The sequence below is a fragment of the Mirounga leonina genome, unplaced genomic scaffold (assembly GCF_011800145.1).
Source record: "Mirounga leonina isolate KUSES-001 unplaced genomic scaffold, KU_Mleo_1.0 Mir_171, whole genome shotgun sequence".
NCBI classification, from domain to species: Eukaryota; Metazoa; Chordata; class Mammalia; order Carnivora; family Phocidae; genus Mirounga; species Mirounga leonina.
The window spans coordinates 3,309,538-3,322,327 of NW_023270436.1; the positions used below are offsets into that span (position 1 = coordinate 3,309,538).

General features: G+C 52.8%; 1 protein-coding gene across 2 annotated transcripts in view; it reads right to left on the reverse strand.

The window, feature by feature from the left end:
* TMEM132C (transmembrane protein 132C) overlaps positions 1 to 12,790 on the reverse strand; it is a 300,307-nt gene that overhangs the window by 208,747 nt on the left and 78,770 nt on the right. The gene's annotated exons all lie outside the window — the stretch shown is intronic.

Sequence of the window (12,790 nt, forward strand, 5' to 3'; positions counted from 1 at the left end):
ATTAACACAGATCTATGTGCATCCAGATGCCTCGGTTTTATCCTGGGACGAGGAGGAGTCGCGAGACGCTGGGCTGACTGGAGGATGTCCTTGGGAACAGCCCCCTAGGTGGGGAGGGGGGCGGGGTTCATCCAAGCTGCCCAGGTGCGTCACTTCCCTAGTGTTCCTTACATGCAGCACAATTTACTGAGCACCTGCTACATGCCGGATGCTGCTCTAAGCAGTGAAGGTGCCACAGGGAACAAGACAGTCCTGGGAACGCCGGCACGGGCGCTCCGCTGGGAGCGAGCAGAAAACCGCAGAACGCTGCGTGGTGCCGAGGATCTGGAGAGGAGAAATCTGTGTGTCCAGGAGCTCACTCCTGACCGCTCCAGCCCAAGCAGCTCTCGCGTCCGGCCGGCCAGCCTGCATGGGGGCTCTTCCTCGTCTCTCCCCAAAATGATTCTGGTTGACCGGGTGGTTCTTCTGCTTTAGCGTCTCTGTACCTGAGACTGTCCTTCCTACTAGCCAGGGAATCTCATGACCCAGAGACCCCATCTTCTCTCCCCCGAGGGCCCTGGCCAGTATCTGGAACAGGGGGCACTCGATAAGTATTTTCTGAATGAATGAATGAATGAATGAATGAATGAATGAATGAGTGAATGAATGAATGACGAAGGAACAGAATAGATACCTAAGTGCCCGGTGAACCCCAGGGCCGCCCGGTCCTGGAGCGCCGAGCGGATTCCCACGTCCCGCCAGCGTCTCTGGCCTTAGCTCCTCGGGGGACCCTCCTCAGAGAGGCCGGTCGGGCCCTTCTCTAGAGACGGCCTCTCAAACTGGGGGCACGAGGGGCCACACTGGCCCCCAGACAGGTTTACTACACTGCCCAGTGTTTAAAAGAAAAACAGAGCGGGAGGGAGGGCGGGAAGGAGCCAGAGAGGCAGAGAGAGAGGGTGGGCTGCCAATCCTTTAAAATTAGAGGGAGCACTTACACGTTCGGATTCTTAGTTTCCCGTAAAAGATTGGAACTGGGGCCACCACCAGGCTGGCCTTCCTGCCTGGCAGCAAGTGGCTGGGGCCAAGAAGGAACAGTGCCCGTGGGTCCCAGGCCACCGGAACGCCCCGCTGGCTGGCCCCCGCCCTCTGCATCAGCCACCCCAGCCTCCGATCACACGTGCTCAGGCCCACTGATCCCAAAGGCGGGAAGCCAGCCCAGCCGAGCTCTGCCGCCAGACAGGCCCCTGACCCAGACCTGTGCCTTAGCTCGGGCTCTCCGAAGTGGAGGGGGCATCCGAGGCTCTACAAGACGTGTCCTCTCCCCCAGAGAATCAGCGAAGCCACCGAGCCAGGGGACATTCCTAAGCTCCGCCACCAGAGGGTGCGCTCTGAAGGGCCCAGGGGACGCCAAGACCCTGGGAGGTGTGCAGGCCACACCCAGGCCAGCCCAGAGCCCCGCAGTGGCCGGTCATCCAGCCAGCCGCCGACAGCCACGACCCCCAGTCCTCCAGGCACTCAGCGGCCAGCCTGCAGCAGCACCCCACGTTCCCCCCACAATGCCAGGGCACCTCTCGTGACTCCGGTTTAAACTGGACCGGATCCAAAGCAACTCAGCCCTTTAGAATAGCTGGAAGAATCTACCCCAGGACTCAGAAACCCCCCCGGGCTGACGGGCAAAGGGCTGGGCGAGCGGCTCCGGATCGAGGCACACGTTTTCCACGACAAGGTGTGCTAGGCGGTGCCTACGTTTCCTCGGGCACAAACCCCAAATCGGGGACGACCGTGGAGCCTACATTCATTCATGAGCGGCTCGGGCCAGGCCAGGGCAGCAGAGCCCATGACGTGTCCTGTGGACCCCAGACCTGGGACCGGGTCGGCGCAGGGCACAAGTCACTTCTCTGCCAAGCTTTGCAACCGCCTCGTTCCCCCAGCACCTAACCACCAAGCATCCCCTGCTGCCGAGAACCCCGGGGTGCACGCAGCGCGCACTGACAGAGAGGCACCCAGGGCCCGAGAAACGCAAACAGCATGCCGTGTGGCGCCGAGTGCCGGGGGAGTGCTGTGGGGACAGAGGCCTGGGGAGGCATCCAGGCAAAGGGGCAGTGGCCCTTCGCTAGCGTGAGACCCTGGGCCAAAGGCCTACCTTTCTGTACCAGACATGCTCCTGAGCCGTGGGAGAGCAGAACACCTGCTCAGCCAGGTCGTCAGGAGCCCAGAGGCCAGTAACGGCTTAGCGCAGTCCCGGCCCCGAACCCACCTCCCAGCACGGCCGCCGCTGAAAGCAGGGCTTGTGCGGGGCCGTGAGGAGGATGCGGACACAGGGAAGGGAGGAGGAGAGAAGCCCCACTCTGGGGGGCTGCCCATCCACGGGGGCGTCCGTGACTTGGGGACCTCCTGCATCCATCTGTGCCCTCGGAGGGCTCAAATGCAGGTCCCCACACCGCCAAGCACCGACCCTCCCAGCAGTCTCGGAGAGGATGCGTTAAATGTTGGTTGGAGCTAGAACGGTGCCAGGTTCTTCCCCAACCGAGACAGCAAGAGCTGAGTCCAGCAAGGGGCGCCTGGGCCAGGGTGGGGACAGAATCCCAACCCTAACCTAACCTCAACCTGGCTGATGAGGCCAGTCAGGCTCTGCTCCGTAACATGCCACGAAGGAACTGGGGACTAGTACCTAGCCTGTCAGGTCTGCCACCCACCTTCCAGCCGGCCAGGGCCACGGGCTCCGGGCCCAGAGATGGCCCTCAGTCCCAGCTCAGAGCAGGGGGCGGGCGTTCAGGACACAGCTCGTGTTCCCGACTGCCTGGTGGGGTGAGCCTCCTGCCCACTCCCGGCGTCAACCTCCCGATCTCAGCTGCAACCCCGCTCTCTCTCCTGGTTCAGGGGGCTCGCTATGCGACCAGGCTGCTTTGAAGGACGGCGACAGGCTGGGTCTTCTTGCATGGACACTGACCTTAACCGAGAAACCAAAACAAAATTCTAGGGGAAATGGAAATCAGACGGTCACCGCCCGTGCATCAGGTGCAATGCTAGAGAGGGGGTGTTTGTGTCAGAGATTTTCAGTAACCCTCCTGGGGTCATCAAAATGGGTGACAGGGCTCAAACTTCCAGACAGAAAATAAAGAAGTCCTAGGGATGTAACATATCGCATGGCGACTAGAGTTAACCATCCGTCTCATACACTTGGAAGTTGCAGAGAGCAGATCTTAAACGCTCTCATCATGACAAAAAAAAACCAAACATGTGACTGCGTTGGTGATGGATATTAACTGGACCCCCTGTGGTGATCAGTCCACAATATATACAAACACTGAATCACTGTGTTGTGCACCTGACACTAATATAATGCGATAGTCGACTGTATCAATTTTATCTCCATAAAAAATTCCTGCTAGGTCTTGCCATCCCCACTGCACAGATGGGAAGACTGAGGCTGACAGGGTAAATAATCAGGCTCCTCATACAGGATTCCAGCAGAGCTCCACCCTAATTCCAAGCCTAAGCCCTTCTCATGGCGTTCTGCTCCCTGCACCCGCAAAAGTTCGAAGCTGTGGCCCATGAGGGTTCTAAGCTGTTTCTGGACGAAGTGACAAACAAATCGAGATGCGAGGCTGTGTCCTGAGGCTGGACTGTGCCAGACTCGGCAGCTGGACAGGGACACGTCCTGCTGGGGGGCTTCTGGGGGCTCGGGTTGTGCGGTATTGGGTGTGAGGACGGTGAGCCAGCCGCGTGTCAGAACGGGGAGGGTGGGGGGCGTCACTGGGGAGTGGAGGGAAAGCCCCCCCCCATGGAGCTGGTCTGATGCCACCACAGTGTGGGGGTGGGGGAGCCAGGGGGACCAAACACTCACCTAGTGAACGAGGTCTGCCTACGTGAACCCAAAGTCCCTAGAAATATGGGAAAAAATCAGAACTGAACGAGCTGCATTCGTAAGAATGACCACTCTCTGACCTGGGGAGACCCCAGGGGACTCTGGTGCCACACGGTGGCCTCTCGAAGCCGACAGGAAGGCCATCAGATGCTTGGCCACCCAGGTGCCTCATTCGGCATCAGGAAAACTGGCATCCGATCTTGGACACACGAGACAAGAAGCCCTCCGCTTAAGTGCTCTTGCCCTTCTTTGCCTAATGACAACCAGATAGTCCAGTCCCGCCCCACACAGTCATGGGGCCAGGACCACGGCTGAAGGCAGGTTCCTCGGAGACCCACCCAGACCCACCACGGGGCTGCCTGCACCCCAAGATGCCTCTCGTTCTGCCGCCTGGGCCCGGGCCTGGCACACCTGAAACCAGCAGCTGCAGGGGATGGATCGTAACTTCCCCTCCAGAACTTTGCCCCGTCTCCGGAGAAGATGAAGGCCAGACTTCTGTCCCCCAGTCATGATTTAGGTCACTCGCTCACTGGATTTTTCCCTCGGTCCCTTTTCTGGAACCCAACTGCCTCCTTTTATTTTACAGGTTTCATTTTTTTTCTTTTTTTTTTTTTTTAACTGATCAGGTTAGCTAAACTCCACACCTGGTATGAACAGTTGGCCCTTAGTTCACTAGCCAAACAGATGCCAATTCTCATAATAGTTTGAAAAGTAGGGCGCCTGGGTGGCTCAGTTGGTTAAGCGACTGCCTTCGGCTCAGGTCATGATCCTGGAGTCCCGGGATCGAGTCCCGCATCGGGCTCCCTGCTCAGTGGGGAGTCTGCTTCTCCCTCTCCCGCTCCCCCCTCTTGTGCTCTCTCACTCTCACTCTCTCTCAAATAAAAATAAATAAAATCTTTAAAAAAAAAATTTATGAAAAGCATAGTTACTTAGGTAATCCAAAACTATCCCGATTTTGAGGGATTTCTCAGTCAAGAAGATGAGTTACAATACCGAGTTTCCTCGAAGCAAAGCACAACTTTGCTGTTAGAAAAACAAAGTGGCTTAGCCTTTTTCAACCCAGAGCCTCGGATTCCTTCCTGCATTAATTGTGTCTTTATGGGAAAGTACTCGCCTGGAAAAACCCATTCAAGGAACCTCTAAATACACCGACGGTCCCCTGTCCTGCCAAGACAAGGACTGGGGAGGGAACAAATAGAAATCCCCTGGGGCTGGACAGAGAAATTTGGGAATGATGAAATGATTAGGAGAATGGGGCGGGGGGGGAGCTTTGTGTCATTAATCTGACCTGCCTTTATCTTGCTGAGTCCAGGGACACCCAGGGATTCCCAGTCGGGTGTCCAGAGCCTGAGCACCATGGGCAACGGCCCAAGCATCCATCAGCATGGAGGGGTGGATTTGGGCGTCGCGGTGAGCTCCTTAAGTGCCCAGATCATGTTTCAGCGTGGTGCTTGTCCCCTGCTTCTGGAAACGAATGAGCCAGGGGGTCGCTGGCCCTTGTGAAGGCAGAAAATGCCCCCACTTGTAAGTTTCTGCCCTAGAAAAACACACACACACACACATACACGTATGCACACACAGACACCCGCCTAGACAGACATACACTTATGTAGATACATACACACACAGATATACACACATGCACACACACACGTGCACGCTTACGCACATGCACTCACAGATACACACACACACAGACACACACCACATGCACAGAGAGAAACGTACAAGGAGGTTCAGTCTCCTGCATGTCTTAGCAGGAACTTACGCACCTAAAAGCCCGCCTATCAATAGGAGAAATATGGCTAAAACATAATATCTTTAAGTAAGGGAATGTTGTAGAGCAGTTACAAGGAAGACTCTAGAGAAAGAATCGTGACCTACTGATAATTATTAAAGCTACCAAGTGAATACCTGGGAATTCATGACATGAGCCTCCCCTTTTGGTATATGTTTGAAATTCCCATAATAAAACGTTAACTTGCAAAATAATAAAAAGAGTGATGCAAGTCTGTGCTTGCTGAATAACAGGGTAGCCGCCAGCCACAGATGGGTATTGAAATTTAAATTAACGAAAATTAGATACAATTAACTCAGTTCCTCGGTCCCACTCACCACATTTCGAGAGCTTGTTTCCAGTATCATGGAGGTTCTATTGGTCAACAGTGTCTGTATCTGTATTTAGCAACATAGGTATGAAAACTGTCTTGGGTTTGGGGGGGTGGCTCAGACGGTTAAGCGTCTGCTTTTGGCTCAGCTCATGACGTCAGGGTCCTGGGATCGAGTCCCACGTCGGGCTCCCTGCTCAGTGGGGAGTCTGCTTCTCCCACTCCCCCTGCTTGTGCTCTGTCTCTCTCTCTCTCTCAAATAAATAAATAAAATCTTCAAAAAAATCATTTAAAAATATCTTGGGTTTAAAGACCGAGAAAAAAACCCATACAGTATGATCGTATTTCTGTAATTTTTCAAATTCAGAAACTAAACACTCTGCATTTTGTACGGGTGTGTATCTGGGTACATGGAAAGCATTAAAGGGTCCAGGGGTTTATGATAAGGTCAGATTCCTTCCCCGAAGGAGGGGTTGGAATATCGGGGCTGCTGAGCAATAGGCAATTAGTTTCGCCATTAAGGTATTGGGCTATCCGTGTTCCAGAAAACAAAGTTACACTGAGTACAGGAAACGGCAACAAAGCATTCGGTCCTGGGCGAGGAGAGCTGAGCGGGCGCTGAGCAGGGTGTTGGGTCTTCTCCAGGACGGGGACAGAGAGAGGGAGGCTGGAGAACCAGAGCCCATCGGGATGCTTTCCCCTCTTCGTGCCCACCGTCCTCTGCAGAGCAAAGCTCCCTTGCTCTCAGGAGGTGGTAGAACTTCACCACTTTTCTCTGCAAACAAAACCAAGGGAGCTTCCTGGGCGAGGAGTGCTCCTCTCTGAGCCACGGACCTTGGTAGCTCGCCGCTGGTATTCTCGAAGCTGACAGATGTCTCCCTCTCCACACTGCTCTTTGTGACTCTCCTGGTGTGAAAGTCCTGTCCAGCTCCCGAGCCGGGAAGGCCCTGTCTCTGGTCTGTCTCCGAGGAGCCTGGCCCGGGATGGCAGCCTTCCTCAGGTTCTGCACAAGAATTCTTCCCATGCGGAGGCCCCGCGAGTCCCGGGAGTATCTGGTGCTGCTTCCCCGGGAGGCATCCCCAACAACTCAGGCAGGTTCAAGTCTTCCATGGGGCTGCGCTGGATACACAGCCAATCCTCATGCTCGAGGATTCCAGACTCAAGAGGCCACCTACTCGCTGAAGTTTATTTATAAACTTGAAGTCCATACAGGTGGTGCTTTCCCGGCCATTCATGGACAAGGCAGAGGGGAGGAGACTCAGAGTGGCCCTGAGTGCCTGTCCCCAGCTGGGGGGGAGCATTCCGGCTCTCAGACTGCACGTAAGCAAGTGTCCTTTTCTTGTTAATGTCACACTTTTCACCGTGTTGTGCTTTTTGCTGGTGGTTTTGCTGTTTAAAATGGCTTACTGCTAAAGTGCTGGAGAGCATCCCTAAGTGCAGAAGCCTCCTTGCGGAGAAAATATGTGTTAGATGAGCTTCATGTGAGCCTGAGTTATGATGTTGTTGGCCATGAGTTTGGCGTTAATGAATCCGTGACAACACGTTAAATCAGGTACCTTTAAACAGAAGCACGCACAAAATCAGGGTATGCGTGTGTGGGTTGACGGAAATGTAGTGAACAGAGGCTCGCAAGGAGCAGTGTGGTTCGGTATCCACTAATTCGGTGTTCACAGAGACTTTTGGGAACATAACCACTGTCCACAAAGTGAATGATGAGAGCCGACGAACTGCCCTCGTAAAAGATGGGAAGTTCGAATAATGCCCTTGGCTACAGTAGTATCTAAAATCCTGCGGCATATTTCTTACGGAGAATGAATGAGAGGCCAGGCGTTACGGATCCTGTGTAGAAAACGGAACGTACAGACGTAGGCTACTTTAACACAGAGAACACGGAGGACGCTCGGGAGAGGAGAGCTGAGCCTCACACAAACCTGTTCCCCTACTTTATACAGACTCTCGAATCTGATTCACAAAGACGTCTGCTGACACGGCCCGCCACCCATCCACGCGTCCAACACATGGTTCCTGAACACCCACTATGTGCCAGGCACTGGTCTAGGCGCTGAGCTTGAAACAGTGAACGAAAGAGACCAAAACTGGGCGCCTGGGTGGCTCAGTTGGTTAAGCGTCTGCCTTCAGCTCAGGTCATGATCCCAGGGTCCTGGGATGGAGTCCCGCATCGGGCTCCTGGCTCAGCGGGGAGCCTGCTTCTCCCTCTGACCCTCTCCTCTCTCATGCTGTTTCTCTCTCGCTCGCTCTCCAATAAATAAATAAAATCCTTAAAAAAAAAAAGAGAGAGACCAAAACCTTGCCTTCCTGGTACTTCCTTTCTGTCGAGAGAAGAGGACAACAGGGAAATGAAGAAGCACAGTGGGTAGTGGGTCAGATTTGGTAACGGCTGTTGGGTAGAACGAGGCATAGCGGGGGCAGGGCTGGTGTCCTTTTGGTACGATGACCAGGGAAGGTCCCACTGAGAAGGGGACAACGAGGCAAAAGGTTGAAGTGAAGATGATCTCACTGGGAAGGAGCAGGGGCATGGGGGTATGGCGGGGGGGCTTGCCTGAGTCCCTTGGTGGACGTGTGACACCACTTTCTTCTCTTTCCACCTGTCCTAACAGACTGGCCCCAGGTCCCAGCACAGTGCATGCTCCCGGCAAGTAATTCTGTAACAGAAGCAGACTCTGACCCCATTAGAGTGTATGTCCCACCCCTTAGAGTGTTACAGTCGGTTGAATGGTGGCCCCTATAAAGATAGATGCCCTCAGAAACCTCAGATCCTGCAAAGGTGATCCTATTTCCATGGAAAGGGGTCTTCACAGATGGAATTAAGGATCCTGAGATGAGATCATCCTGGATTTAGGGCAGACCTTTTAAGAAACAGAAGAGGAGAAGATGCAGAGAAGAGAAGGCCCTGTGGATAGGGGAGGCGGAGGTTGGCGAGATGCAGCCGCAAGCCAAGGGATGTCAGGAGCCACCAGACGCTGGGCGGGCCAGGAAGGATCCTGCCCAAGAGCCTCTGAAGGGGGTGGGGGTAGATGTCTTGCCTTCTTTTAGAACTGCAAGAACACATTTCTGCTGTTTTAAGCCCCCCAGTTTGCGATCCTTTGCCGTAGCCGCCTTGGGTGACTGACACACGCTGTAAGAAGCCTGGCTGAGAAAAGCCAGCCAGAACCATCCACGTCGTGGCAGCTGATGGGCCAAAGCAAGACAGAGCGGGGCACAGAGGCAGATGCTCAGCCAATCCGTGCCAACACCACCCAGGACATCAATCTTCTCTCTTCGTCCCTACGACCTGCCCCCCAGCCCACATCTTACCCCTCCCTGAACAAGAACCTGATGGTGGCATGGCGTGTGCCACTCCAACGAAGAGCCCACTGCAGCCCTTCCCGCCTCCTCGCTGACCCGGGCAGAGTGTGGTCCCGGCACCTTCTGCGCCTTGTAAACCGGTCCTCTCCTCCTTGCTGAGCCTGGAGAAATCGGCAGCACCGTGACGACAATACCAGCAGTGGGGTGAGGTTCCCTAACAGTGCCCATTAGTTCTTTGAGGAGGGCAAGCCTTGAAACTGTGTTCTCCTGTCAAAACCCAGGAGAGACATCAACCACGTGTCTTCTATTAAATCTTGATCTCCCCACTGTGTGATGAAGGTGTAAATGAATAGTTGTCCTTGATGATTTTTAACAACTCTGTTCTCTTCTTTTTTTTTTTTTTAAAAGATTTTATTTATTTATTTGCGAGAGAGAGAATGAGAGACAGAGAGCATGAGAGGGAGGAGGGTCAGAGGGAGAAGCAGACTCCCTGCCGAGCAGGGAGCCCGATGCGGGACTCGATCCCGGGACTCCAGGATCATGACCTGAGCCGAAGGCAGTTGCTTAACCAACTGAGCCACCCAGGCGCCCCAACTCTGTTCTCTTCTTAAATCTGCATGCAGACTCTTTCAATGGGTACAGTCACAAACCTAAAATACCGGTCAGACGACTCAGGTTCCTGGACCCATTCTCAAGCGCAGTCACCCCGTCCCTGGAAGTGACATGGGTGGAGAGGCGATCTGAGGTATACATGTGGGGACATTAGAACTCAGGCTTGCCCCCACACCTCTAACTGCTCAACTGAGGGCAAGAACCCACACAGCTCTGAAGGGAAGGAAATCGATGCCAGAGAAATATGGATGAGTCTAAAAACCCACAAATGGCCTTTCCACGAACCTCAACCGTTGCGTCTGAGTCCTTGCCCCACCGCACAACTTGACAATGAGGGGCTGGAAAGCAGAATGCAGGACAATGGTTTCAAGCATTTCCAGGTGCGTTCACAGTGGACACATCTGCATCGTGACCAGGACACATGCGTACACATACCTAAATTCACCAAACCCAATGCAAGCTTCCTTGTGCAGAGCTCCATGTTCTCTGCTCCGCTGTATTCTGTGCCATCCGATTCCATTGCATTCTATGCTATTCTAACTCCTTTTTTAAAATGTATAAACTCTTCACCAAAACAACCTCACCTCCTCCGGATGGGTCATCGCTTGCAATCTGAAAAACACCAGCCAACCGTGCAATGGAATCACATCTTAGCTCGTACAGGTTACGATTACTTCATGAGGCAAAAAGGTGTAGTCAGTGCATCCTTGGAAAAAGTTCTCGGGAAAGCATGATGGTGAAGAGCAATATAAAATCCCTGAGCCCGGTGAGCCCTGCAGCATCTCACTCCAGCATCAGGGAAAGAGATGTTTCTGCAACTGAACACAGGTGGTTGGTGGAATGCTCTTGTAATGTGTGTCTCACATGTCTGCACAGGTAACTCACACATGAGGAATGAGGCAGTGGTGGGATCAAGCTCTTTCTCTTTTTCTTATGCTTTCTGTCGTCAGTATGCAATGGGATTAATACCCTGTCTGAATGATGTTTCCTCATCTCTGGAATAAGCATTCATTCATCCAACCAATTGTTCTGAATGCCTTCTATGGTCAAAGCAGTGTTCTGACTTTTAACATCCCCTAAATAAGTTCACAATCTGATCAGCCTTTTCTAGGCTGAACCACACCTGACATACAAACCTCGAGACCCCCAGGAGTTGAGTGGCTTGTCTATGGTTTCAAGTTCATGAGTGGGCCAGCCTCTTAATTCTGTAAGGCCACGGCCCTTATTTTCCCTTTTAGAGTAACTAACATTACATGATTCTCTTGATATTTAAAGTCAATATTGAGCCACCAGCGATATTCTGGAGGCTTTTTTCCCTCTCAAGACCTTGAGTGAGTCATCATAGGAATTTTATTGTGAGACAAATAGAAAAGTTTTAGATTCCTAGGAAAACACCCCAGAACACATTCTATCAGCACTTTCAAAATGGAGACCCTGAGACCTTCATAAATCAGAAGAAGAACACTAATCTCTTCGATGCACCTGGTTACTTGGAACCCAGGAGATAACTAGGGCAGGCTACTGTGGCGTTTCTTTCGTTTGCTTCCTTTTAAAAATCCTCAACTGATGATTCCCAACATTCTCTTGGTGTTTACAGCTTGCTGATGGCTAACAGCTGCAACGTCCTCACTCTCTCCTGAAGCCTCCGCCAGAGGGAACACGGGAAATCAGGACAGACCCAGAACAACCCAGCTTCAAACCCGGCACCTCCCGTGGCTCTCAGAATACAACTAAACCTCTTCTTGTGGTCCCCAAAGCCCGAGTTCTCCAAACTCACACTCCCCGTCTTCCCCTTGCTCCCAAAAGCTCTGACCCAGCCTTCACCCTTGTTCCCCAACACACCATGCTCATCCATGCCTCCTACTCGATCCCTCAGCTCTGCATCCATGATCCTTCCTGGACTCTCTCTCTCTCTCACACACACACACTTCTGTATGTGCCTTTTTCCCACACTTGTCACCTCTGTAGGGAGCAGAGTGGCTTGAACTGTGTCCCCCAAAAGATACGTCCAAGTCCTCATCCTTGGTCTGTGCATGTAACCTTGGGTGCAAACAGGGTCTTTGCAGATGTAGTAAGTTCAGAATCTCTGCATGAGTTATCCTGGACTTCGGGTGGGCCCTACCTCCAAGGACTGGTTTCCTGGTCAGAGAATGGACAGGGATATTTGAGGCATGCAGGCACAGAGGACCAACAGAGGGAAAGGCCATGCAAACACAGCGCAGGGACTGGAATGATGTGGCCACAGGCCAAGGACTACTTGCAACCGCCCAGTGCCAGAGCGGGTGTGGGAAGTAACCTCCTGAAGAAATGCTAGAAAGAACCAAACCTGCTGACACCTTCGTTTCAGATATGTGGCCTCCAGAATATTCTATTGCTATAAACCACCAAGGGTAGTGTGATTTTTAGTGGCAGCCCAGGAAATGAACACAGGGAGACCCCCTTACGCTTTCTGGTGAACTAGCATCATCCACTTTCAGTCATGCTCCATCCACCCTGTGCTTTCAACTGGTGACGTTTTGTCCTACAGAGTATGTGTGGCAAGATTGGAAGGCACTTTTGGTTGGAACAACTGGGGGATGCTTCTGGCATCTAGTTAGTAACAGCAGGGACACTGTTAAACATCTCACAAGGCCAGAATGCCCTCCTACAGCAAAGACGTGGCTGGCCAAAGGTCAGTAGTACTGAGGTTAAGAAACCTTGTTCTAACCCATTATTTACCTTCACTTATCTTTATGAGCCTTATCTCTGCAAGATGGGTATCATGTGATTACTCATTTATTGCTTTACTGTGTTTCCTCCTCTAGAACGTAAGTTCCAAGAGGGCAGAGACTGTGTCTTGCTCCACATGATGTCCCCAGCACCTAAAACATCATCATCACCACCATCATCATTTCCATCACTACCACGACCATCATCA